At 44.7% G+C, this 8,635-nt stretch overlaps 1 long non-coding RNA gene across 1 annotated transcript; it reads left to right on the forward strand.

The window, feature by feature from the left end:
* The first annotated feature begins 320 nt into the window (after positions 1-320).
* On the forward strand, positions 321-7,461 carry LOC128794423 (uncharacterized). The gene is made up of 4 exons (XR_008433087.1): positions 321-721; positions 5,337-5,476; positions 6,173-6,336; positions 6,524-7,461. It is a non-coding gene; the product is annotated as an uncharacterized LOC128794423 (long non-coding RNA).
* Positions 7,462-8,635: the final 1,174 nt, after the last annotated feature.

Here is an 8,635-nt window from a genome sequence, read left to right on the forward strand (position 1 = left end):
TATTTTTATAACTTTTTTATTACTAATAAACTTTTACGATTTTAAAGAAACAAGCGGTTGGCGTTTTTCGCATTTTTTAACCCCTGCAGTGCGCAGTGGCGCGGCCCGGCCCAGCCCGGCCTGCCGGGAACTGGAGCCGCCATGACAAGCCCGCGGCAGGGGTGGCGCTCGCGGGGTCACGTGAAGGGACGCCGGGTCAGCACGTGATCCCGAAGCGGCGGGTCACGTGACCGGTGCGTGCGCGGCCGCGCTCGCTCTGTGGTGCAGGCGGAGCCGCTGCTATGGAGTCGCTGCCGCTGCTCCCGCCGCTGCCGGTGGGTGTTTCGAGCCGGACCCTTCTGCCTGTCCCCTCTGCTCCTCGGGCCGGATCACTCTGCCTGACCCCCTCCTTCCTTCTTCGGCTAAATCCCCGGCCCTCCCATGGACAGGACCCTCAGCTAGCTTTTCCAGGCCCTGGGCAGGACCCCGAACTAGCCTTGCTCCCAGCCTGGGGAGCACCGGGAGGGCGCTCCGAGCTCCCCGGGTCCCGGTTCCCAGGCTGGGTTGTGCCGTACTGGGTGACAGCGCCTGTTGTCGGTTTCCGCTGTGCTGATGATGCCCCCTCCAGCTGCCCGGGTCGTGTGGCCCGGCCTGGAGGAGCGGCTCTTCCCGCAGGTGCGGGACCACTTCAGCTTCGAGACCTGTGGCAACGAGACCTTCCCGCAGCGGTACCTGGTGTCGGGTAGGTCCCGTGGGTGCTGTGACTTCGGGCTGGATTCCTTCCTGCTTAAGCTTTAACTGCCTCTGTTCCAAGGTAAAGCAGGAGCTAGAGCACCGGGCAGCCACAAATCAGTGTTAGCCAGGGGCCAACCCTGTACCAGCCAAGCATTCCCCAGCATTTTTCTATATCCTCCTCTCCTTTTCATCCACTTTTTACAAGGGCGTGTACTTCTAGAACAAGGGGGGCTGGCTTTAAATTGAGAGTAGGCTTAGACTGCACATCAGGAAGGAATTCTTCCCTGTGAGGGTGGGGAGGCCCTGGCACAGGTTATGCAGAGGAGCTGTGCCTGCCCCACCCCTAGCAGTGTCCAAGGCCAGGCTGGACAGGGTTCGGAGCACCCTGGGGTAGTGGAAGATGTCCTTGCCCATGGCAGAGGGGTGGAAGTAGACGGAACTTTAAGGTCCTTTCCAGCACCAACCAGTCTGGAATTCGCTCCTTGCCTTCTGTTCTTGCTGTGTGGTGCAGAGTGGATTGTGGGGACTGGCCTCTCTGGAGCAAGAGTAGACTAGAAGCAGGAGCTGTGTTAGGCTTGCACCGGAGATGGCTCTTTGTGTGCGTCTTCAGTTGATGCCAGCATCTCTTAAAAGTGCATGTAATTCAGTGTTCTGAATGCGTCAGGAAAAACAAATAGCAACTGAAATGTTGCACTCTGTAACTGATCATTTTTAGTAGTAAAGGTAACTCCTCTTGGGTCAGTGGTTTGCATTATTTAAAATTGTGCAACTGTAGATAGCTTAATCCATGCAAAACAATGAGCACTGCCAGCAAGGAGCCAGCTGTGTCTTACTTTTGTGTCACTGACAGTAAAAGAGAAAAGGCGTTTTTAAACAGCATGTGACTAAAAATAAAGCAATTTCCATAACCAGTGTCACGTGGTTTTCAACCCTGCCTATACAGAGGAATTGGGGAGCAATTTGCAGGGAGAGAGCAAAGGTGGACTTGGGAACAACAACATGGACTTGGCAACAGACATGAGCACTGCCCGGCTTGGTGCCCTGCTGCATTGGGGTTTTCAGATGCTCCAGCTCACCTTCACATTGCCTGTTGCTCTGCAGCTTGTTCAGCACTTGTGCCAAGTTGTGTGTTTCACCAGGCATGAATTAATGAATTTAGTTCAACCCAAAGATATGGACACACTAGTGAATTTTGAGAGCGTGCCCAAGGCTGAGATTTCACTATTAGGTGGTCCTTTTTTGAACAGAATGTTGGGATTACATGGTTTAAAGCACTGTGCAACTTCTATTTGTTTTCTTTTAAAGTGTTATGTTTTATCTGTGAGTCCTGGGCAGAACTGAATAATATTTGTGAGGAGTAAAATATTAACAGTGCAGTTCTGCTGGTTTATAGAGAGCTTCTTACTCAAAATTCCCGTAATTCCATTTCCCTCTACTGTTTTTTGTGCAATGAGACTTTTCAGATTATCAGCAAGAAATTAAAAACTAATTTCACAACAAGGAATCTGATACTCTTGAGTTTAGCTAGCAATTTCCCGGGATTTCAATCTAAAAATAGATACCTTTCTAGTGAGCCCATCTAATTTGGTTTTGGCTCCTGTGATTGTTGTTTACTCCAGGAGCCATTAAGCCATATGAGAAGAGCCAGAGGAAAGAGAACGCTGAGTACTTCAGTTACCTACCCAATATCCAAAGCAAATGTATCAAAGTCAGTTGGCCTCTTTGTTAATTAAGAGGAGCAGTTTCACTAATGAGAGGTTTCAAATCCCCTTTCAAGCTAAATCTGGCTTTGTCAATTCTGTGCTGAGAATGCCAAGAATTAAATTTGGGCATCTATGTTCATAGAAACAGCCTCATGTGACAGCAACATCCATGGGACAACTGCTGTGCAGGGTCTCTTTGTGTCGAAATCAGCACTTAACTGATGGTCTGAGGTTTGTCATTGGAGAAAACTATTTATTAGCTCTCTTAATTCCTGTGCAGTTTATGACTAGGCTAAGTCAGCAAGCATTAGAGCAACTGTTTGTTAGATAAGTTAGCATCACAGCTCAGCTTGTCCTGCTAGACTCAATTTGCCTTCAGTTATAAAGTGATCTGAGGATGAAGCACATCATCTTCATGTATCATCATATATATGTACACACACAGACACATATGCGTGTGTGTTACATATTGTCTTTGCTTGAAAAGACAGGTGTCTGTTAAGGAAGGCAGGAGCCTTCCCTTAACTGGAAAATGTAAACCCCCTCTCTTCAAATTGCTAAAATTTTGAAATTAAGGGGGCTCTCAGGCAAAGGTATGGGAGCAGGAATAGCAGTTCTTTATTAGAGAAGAAAATAAAGATAAAATAAACAATGCAGTAATACAAAACAACACTGACAGAGTCAGAATACAACCTGACACCCTGTTGGTCAGGGTGTTGGTAGCAGTCCAATTGAAATGGTGGCTGCAGTCCACCTGGAGTGGCAGATGTGGTTCTTTTGAAGCAGTGAACTTGTCGAAGGATGTATGAAAAATACATTTTTCCTATGAAAAATCCAGTGGAGAAGACAGCTACTCCTCTGGGAATCCAGTGGAAAAGCCTCCCTGTGGTCTTCTATATCTCTGATTATATCCAGGTAGGAATGCTTGGTTCCCCCCCTCTGGGCAGAGCTTCTCATGATGGGATGATGTAATTTTATCAGTCATGCTGTGGCACTCACTGGCCCATTAACAGCAGATGTCTCCCCAGAAGGAGGATTGGTTGTGGAAGAAATAAAGAAAACTGCCCAATTAACAGAAGATAACATCAGATAGGAATAGAATACACCCCCATTTCTAACCTAAGACACATATATAACATATATCAGCATATCCTGGGCTCCTCCTCATAGTGTGGGCAGCAGGTGTCGGGGGGGATTCTGTCCCTCTGCTTGGGTGGGACCCCACTGGTAGAACTGCCTCCAGGCCCAGGAACCTCAATACAAGAAGGGTGTGGAGCTGCTGGAGTGAGTCCAGAGGAAGCCCCAGCAATGATCTGAGAGCTGGTGTAGCAGAGCATCTCACCCTCTCCCAAGAGCTTATCTGTTGTTTGTTAGCCAGTCAGGTATCTCAAACAGGACAAGCTGTGTTATTGTGAAGTTTTTTGGGCCCATGGGTTAACACTGGTCTGGTATTTCCCAATGGTAAGATACCTTACCGTTGACATGAGAACTGACAAGAGAAGCTGGATTTTGACTGACTGATAGCCGTTCACCTTCAACTATAAAAGCCACCCCAAACTTTCACAAAGCAGAAATCTGCTAAAAAATATATATTTTCTGGATATGTGTGGAGTTACTCCCATGAGCAGGTACATCTGCTTCATGGTTACTCCCCAGGGGTTGAGTGAAGGAATCTCTCTATGTTATAGCCATTTTGGTAGTAAATTACATTTGACTCCTAATCAATACTATTTCTTTTGTCAGTTTTAATATCGATACCTTGATATAGTGCACTGTTCTGTGGTTTACTGTTATTGACTAGTAGTTCTTTAGTTTTATACTGTGGAGTGAGTAGTTCTGGTTAAGATCTTTTATCTGTTATCTCTTGTCTGTTTAATAAATAATTCATTTTTATAAGTAGATCTGATTTGTTGTCATTAGAACTGTGAGCCAGAGTGATTCCTTAAATTTGAAATGTTGCCAAAATTTGAGGCTAAGGCAGGGCTTGTCTGAAGCTTACCCTCGTCTCGTGACAGCTGGAACCCCTCTGCTCTGGAGATAGATTGGGAGAGTGTGTTTGTTCAGCCTGGAGAAGAAAAGTCTCTGGGCAAACCTTATTGTGGCCTTCCAGTACTTAAAGAACGTTTGTGAAAAACATGGGGAGTAGCTTTTTACCAAAGCCAGTAGTGATAGGACAAGGGGCAATGCTTTGAAGTTGACAGATGGTGAATTTGGATTGGATGTAAGGAAGACATTCTTCCCTGTGGGAGTGGTGAGGCCCTGGCACAAGTTGCCCAGAGAAGCTGTGGCTGCCCCATTTCTGGAAATGTTCAAGGCCGGATTGCACAGGGCTTAGAGCAGCCTGGTCTACTTGGAGGTGTCTCTGCCTGTGGCAGGGGGCTTGAACTGGATGGTCTTTGATGGTCCCCCCCAACTCAAAGCATCCTATGATATGTAAGTTACAACTTTATACATCACAGCAGGAGTATCAGAAAGATGCAGGCAATTCCCTAATATCAGTTTTGTGTGAAAATTTAGCTATGCAAATGTTTTGGAGTGAGTTGGGCTAAAAAGGGTATATAAATGGGAAATTGCTCTTTTGGGAGGCAGCTGTCTGCAAAGGACTTACAGAACTTGAGATTTTAGGTATTTTTCAGGCAGAAGTGAAATTTTCAGGCCATGTAGTGATTTTATGGAAGCTCTTATTTACCCCCACGCAAATGAGAGATTTCTGGAGCCTCGCCTTTCTAACACCTTTGAGTCCCAGATCAGGAATCAGCCTGTTCACGGAGTTCTTCCTTGTTAAGCTCCTGCCCAAAACCAAAAATTGATCATTTCTTGCACATATTCTTAGTTGTGTTTTTGGGGGTATTATGTGTTTTTTGTGGGTTTGGGGTTTTTTTATTTTAATTTTTATTTTCTTTCTTTCAATTGCCTCAGCAAAGTTCTGGAAGAAAGGATTTGGACCCATCTTTTTCTATACTGGCAATGAAGGTGACATCTAGACTTTTGCTCAGAACTCTGACTTCATATTTGAATTAGCAGAGGAACAGCAAGCACTTGTAATTTTTGCTGAACATGTGAGTATTTTAGTCATTATGCATCCTTTAGAGTCCTGTTCTGTTCAGTGTTACCAAATTCAGCTTTCTGCAGGTGTGGAATAGTGGTACCATTTCTTGCCGTGGAGCTGAGTCGGACCAGGAAGCTTTCTCCCCATGACAGCAGATCTTCTTTCCGTAATCATGGCTTTAGTAATTTTTTACTATGCCTCCCAGCACTCCAGGATACAGACTGCTGTTTCAGTACAGCCTATGCCTTGAATGATTTGCTTTTGTAAGTAGTTTCTACAGGCCTTAAACTCCATGTTGGAGTAGAGAGATACTTTGTTTGGATAATATTTAATCTCTCTACCCTGCAAAGTCCCAAGCCAACCTTTCCCACACTACTCTATTAAATTTACTATCTGTCATCTTAGGCATGAAGAGATTATCCTGTTCCCTTTTGTAGCTGGGAACTTCAGGAGAGATGCACGTGCTGAGAACCCACTTGGTGCCCACTGAAGCAGCTGTCATGTCCTGACCATCCACTCCATGATCTGTCCTGCGAGTGTCTGTGTATCAGATGCAGGAGACAAGGCACTTCCTCAGTTATGGACAAGTTAGAGGATGTCTCATACTCTGTTATCTCTTCGTATTAGTGCACACTTAGCCCAGCTCTATGGTGAAAGTAGAGAAGACCCAGACCAGCGTTGTCATAGTGTGTCTCTTTCGTTTCAGAGGTACTATGGGAAGTCTCTTCCCTTTGGACTTGAGTCAACACAGTTGAAGAACACTGCTCTGCTCACTGTGGAACAAGCCTTTGCTGCCTATTCAGTGCTCATTACTGAGCTTAAGCAGCAGTTTGGTGCTGCAGACTGCCCTGTCATCGCTTTCGGAGGCAGGTAAGTGTTGCGTGGACTCCTTCCCTTCTCTGCATCCTTTTCCAGCCAAAGTTATGCTGCTGTAGGTCTCTTTTGCTCTCAAGAAAGTTCTCAATGCAGAGCTTTAAGCTATCCTTTTGAGAGCAGATGTGCCTGTGCCTCAGCTCCTGTGAGCTCATCACCAGGTCCCACTCTTCTTTCCCATCAGGAATTAGTCTCCATTTGTGGTTACTTTGGAGAAGCACCCCTGACTGGATGTTTCTAAGCTTCTTCAATAACTGAATCATCCAGAGCTGCAGAAAAAAAATAACTTGGAAAGGGTAAAGGGAAAATAGCAGCCTTGCCAGCCATAAGCAATGGGATGGTGTGCCAAAACCTGAGGAAACAAGCACTAATGGGGTCCCTCAATCTGCTTTCACGAGGTGTTGGCTACAATGAACCTTGCCTGAAATGTTTCTACACTAATGCATATAGCATAAGGAACAAACAAGAGGAGCTCAAAGCTTTGACCCAAGCCCAGAGATTTGGCACCATTAGCAAAAGTGAAGTCTGGTAGGATAAGTCCTGTGACTGGAGTGCCCTGTTGGATGGTTACAGGCTCTTCAAGAGGGATTGGGCAGAAGAGGTGAAGCAATGGCATTGTATGTAGTGGAAGGGATAGAATGTCTGGAGCTCACAGTTGGCAACAGCGCAGTTGAAAGCCTCTGGGTAAGAATCACAGGACAAATAAATAATGCAGATGTCACTGTAGGAGTCATTGACTTGATGAATACTGACTCCTAAAAGGAGAGTGAGGAGTGCCAACTTCCTGAAACGAGTCTTGTTTCCAATATAAGAGAATGACCTCTAGTGTAGGGTGCTTTACAGGGATTGATTTTTTTCTCTCTGGTTTAAAAATAAACAGGCAGACGGAAAGGTGTGATGCTTACACTAACTCTGAAAGGGCCAGTCTCTGCTTCATTTTATGAGAAATAAAAATCACAAATCAAAGCATACTGAGCATGCAAGAAGTCTGTAATGCCAATTAAATCAGAGGACAAATTCCTCTTCCCTGTATAAGTCAGATTACCTATTCTGAGCAATTGAAATAAGGATACTAACTCCAAACAATGGCAGACTGCAACAATATACAACTTAGAGCATGATTGAATACCAATAATGAAAGGATGCCATTTTTCTGCATAAATGGCTGCCTTAAGGTACAAGAGACAATAAAATAGAAAGCTGAAAGACTTCACCATTAAGCAGCGCTTGCATTGAGAGCTGTATCTTTAGGAGGAAAATAAGCACTGTAGCCACTGTGATTATACTGAATCTCTTGGCTGACATCTCATGGAAAGACTTATAATATTTCAGTAGTTCACGGGTTTCTTTGCACTCTGAAGAAATTCCCTTGTAGACATGTGGCAAATAGCGGAATGCACATATACAGAGCTTCTGCTAATGAGTTACTGCCCTCTTCTCCCCTTTTCTCTCTCCTTACCTTTATGACTGCTTTTTATAAAGCTCCTGAGACTCAACCCAAAACAAATTATGTAATCAGACCTGCCCTCTATTCAGAACACTCTCAGAAGATTGATCATATCCTTCATTACCTCAGTTTTAGTGAGGTCCTCACAGGGAAGACTCCAGCACTTAGGGAATTTAAACATGGAACTTGAGAAATTATTTAGCAGAGACAAAAATGCTTAAAAAAATCTGTACTCCTATGGCCCATACCACAGTAGAGTTTTTCTAGCCTGTTTCAGAGAGTGTCCCTCATCCCATTTTTGGATCAGCTGGATGTAGTATAATGGCCCACTGTGAGGACTGGAGGGAAGGGAGGAGAAGTGAGGCCCTGTGTGGAACTGGTAATAACTCAAAGGGACCATGGACACTTCCCACAAAAACCATCCAACTTGTCAGGAACTGATTTTTTTTGAGCTGAAGGCTCTTGGAACCAGGAGGATACATGAAATAAGGAGGACTGAAAATTCATGAAGCAACAGTCCCAGAATCGGATATTATTCAGGACATGTATGGACCGGGGTAAAGAGGAGCACAGGGTATAAGTTAACATCCTCTTCTGTCAGTGATTGAGGAATAAGCTCTTAAAGTGAGGATAGCAGAGGAGCAGAAGGTGGGATTGAAGAGACCATTGGTTTTTTTTGAGTACATTATTATTTATAATTGTTATTAACTGCTTGCTACATATCAGTAACAGCTTTATCAAGTATTAGTATTGATTGATCAAACTTTATTTTCAACATCTTTATCAGCTACTGTGTAATTGCTCAGTGTTATTAGACGTGCTTATTTTTTCCTATCATTTATGAGGTTG

The sequence above is a fragment of the Vidua chalybeata genome, chromosome 13 (genome assembly GCF_026979565.1).
Source record: "Vidua chalybeata isolate OUT-0048 chromosome 13, bVidCha1 merged haplotype, whole genome shotgun sequence".
NCBI classification, from domain to species: domain Eukaryota; kingdom Metazoa; phylum Chordata; class Aves; order Passeriformes; family Viduidae; genus Vidua; species Vidua chalybeata.